This window comes from Coffea arabica, chromosome 8e (genome assembly GCF_036785885.1).
Source record: "Coffea arabica cultivar ET-39 chromosome 8e, Coffea Arabica ET-39 HiFi, whole genome shotgun sequence".
In the NCBI taxonomy this organism is placed as follows: domain Eukaryota; kingdom Viridiplantae; phylum Streptophyta; class Magnoliopsida; order Gentianales; family Rubiaceae; genus Coffea; species Coffea arabica.
The window spans coordinates 46,021,571-46,024,664 of record NC_092324.1 but is presented as its reverse complement, the minus strand read 5'-3'; positions in this window follow the sequence as shown (position 1 = coordinate 46,024,664).

Genomic DNA, 3,094 nt, shown 5'->3' with positions numbered 1-3,094 from the left:
TTCTTTTATCTTCAAATGTTGATACTTGTTCAAAACTTTCTCAACATAATGAGATTGACTTAAAGAATAGCCCCCACTATGTCTCTTAACTTTAATTCCTAAGATAGTATCTACTTCTCCAAGATCTTTCATCTTGAATATAGAAGACAAATACTTCTTAGTTTCTTCAACGCCTTTGTAATTAGTACCAATAATTAGCATGTCATCTACATATAGACAGATTATCACACCATACTCTCTAGTAAACTTGGAATAAATACACTTATCAGCATTATTATATTTAAAACCATTAGAGAGTATAGCAGATTCAAACTTTTGATGCCACTGTTTAGGCGCTTGTTTTAGACCATACAAAGACCTTGTTAGTTTGCAAACTTTCTTTTCATTCCCTGGTAGAACAAAACCTTCTGGTTGATCCATATACACCTCTTCATTTAAGTCACCATTTAAAAAGGCCGTTTTCACATCCATCTGATGTACACACAAATCAAACATTGAAGCCAATGCTAATAGTACTCTTATAGATGTAATTCTAGCCACTGGTGCATAAGTATCAAAATAATCGATTCCCTCCTTTTGCCTAAATCCTTTTGCTACTAATCTTGCCTTGAAAGTTTGTACAGATCCATCAGTAGCATATTTCTTTCGAAATACCCACTTACAGCCAATTGGTTTAGAACCCGGAGGCAAATCAACTAGGATCCAAGTATTATTACTTAATAATGAATCCATTTCATCATTAATTGCCTCTCTCCAAAACGATGCATCTCTCGATTTCATAGCTTCACTAAAAGTTTTAGGGTCATCTTCTACAGTTAACAAGATAGGAATCTTGTCAAGTAGAAACTGTCTATCGCCTTCAACTAGGAAAACAATAGCTTGTGAATCTATAAAATCAGAGGATAAATGTTTTTCTTTCCGTTGCCTTTGACTCCTCCTTAACTCACTTGGAATGTCCCCTGCATTCCTTTTATTATTATTGGAGGGTCTAGCATTGGAAACAGGCGGTGGCTCTTGGCTTGGATCTGTACTCATTGTCGAATTATAAAGAAATTTATCTTCTAAAAATTCGACATCTCTAGATTCCACAATGACGTTAGAATCTAAATCTAGCAACCGATATGCTTTTGAATTTTCAGCATAGCCTACAAACACACTTTTAAGTGCTCGAGGTCCCAATTTTGTCCTTTTATGATCAGGGACTCTATAAAAGGCTATACAACCCCAAACTCGAAAATACTTCAAGTTTGGTTTTCTACCTTTCCATAATTCATATGGTGATACCTTCGATTTAAGCGAAGTTACTCGATTATGTATGTGACAAGCAGCCAGTAAGGCCTCTCCCCACAAATTTTTAGGCAGTCCAGAACTTATAATCATGGCATTTACCATATTTCCTAAAGTTCTATTTTTCCTTTCTGCCAAACCATTTTGTTGCGGAGTATAAGGTGCACTAGTTTGGTGCATAATTCCATTTTCTTCACAAAATTGAGAAAAATCAGCAGGGAGATATTCCCCACCTCTATCATTCCTCAAAATTTTAACCTTCTTTCCTAGTTGATTTTCCACCAGATTTTTGTAACACTTAAACATATGAAATGACTCATCTTTCGTTTTCATCAAGTAAACATACACATATCTTGAATAATCATCAATGAATGTGATGAAATACTTATTTCCTCCTCTTGTTAGAAACCCATTAAATTCACAAACGTCAGAATGAACAAGATCCAACAATTCATTGTTTCTTTCTGCTTTAGGAAAAGGTAATCTGGTCATTTTTGCTTGTATGCATGTTTCACACCTTTTTTCAACATTATCTTTGAACGAAATTAGCCCATGTTTAGACATAAACTGCAAAGTTTTATGATTAGTATGCGCTAATCTACCATGCCAAAGAGAATATGAAGCATCAACAATATACACAGAAACATTATTTTTATTGATACATAACTTGAACATTCCATCACAAGAGTATCCCTTGCCTACAAATACACCATTCAAAGAGAAGATAAGCTTATTAGACTCTATTACAGCCTTTAGCCCCTTTTTGTTTAAGGCATCAGCCGACACAAGATTTTTCCTAATTTCTGGAACATGAAGTACATTGGCCAGTATAAGTTTCTTTCCGGAAGTAAACTGCAAGTCTACACTTCCTATGCCAATGACCTTTGCTGTATCATGGTTTCCCATCAATACTTTATGACCATCAGGAACTTCTTCATAAGTCTTGAATTGGGACTTATCATTACAAACATGCACGGTGGCACCAGAATCATACCACCAGTCACACGATTTGGTTGCAGCAGCCACATACAACTCAGAAATCATGCCAATGTTCCAATGCGAAATCATTGCAACAATCTCAGCAACATCTTGTTCAACCAGATTTGCATTTTTGGCATTGTCTTTCTTTTGCTTTTTGTTGCTATCTGCTTTGCACTCACGCTTGTAATGTCCCTTCTTGCCGCACTTATAGCAGATTCTATTCTTCTTCTTGTCCTTAGATGTACTTGCATCTGGAGACTTTCTTTTGGAACCAGAAAAATTCTGTGAATTCTTCTCACTTAAAGCATTCACTTTGACATCAGATTCTATTTGCTTCTTTTGAAGATTTCTGGTATCTTCTTCAATACGCAAATGTTTTAAAATCTGATCTGTAGTGAATGATTCAGTAGTATGGAGCAACTTTTTCTTATAGTCATTCCAACTAGTTGGAAGTTTGGCTATAATTGCTCCAACTTGCAAGGATTCAGATATCTCCACTTTCAGATCATGTAACTTAGACACAATCACTTGGAGATCATGAATCTGATCCATAAGAGAAGAATTCTCAATGATACGAAAATCAAAATATTGCATAATCAGAAATTTATCCGCACCTTGTTTCATCGTATTATACTTGTATTCCAGCGCATTCCAGATTTCCTTTGGCGACTTGACTGCAGTATATAGATCATACAAGCGGTCAGAAAGAGTGTTCATGATGTGTCCTCTGCACAGCAACTCGTCCTCTGCGCGTTTCCTGTGTTGTGCCTTGACTTCATCAGAATCACCATCTTTAGGTTCTGGAATTTCAGGAAGAGAAGGATCC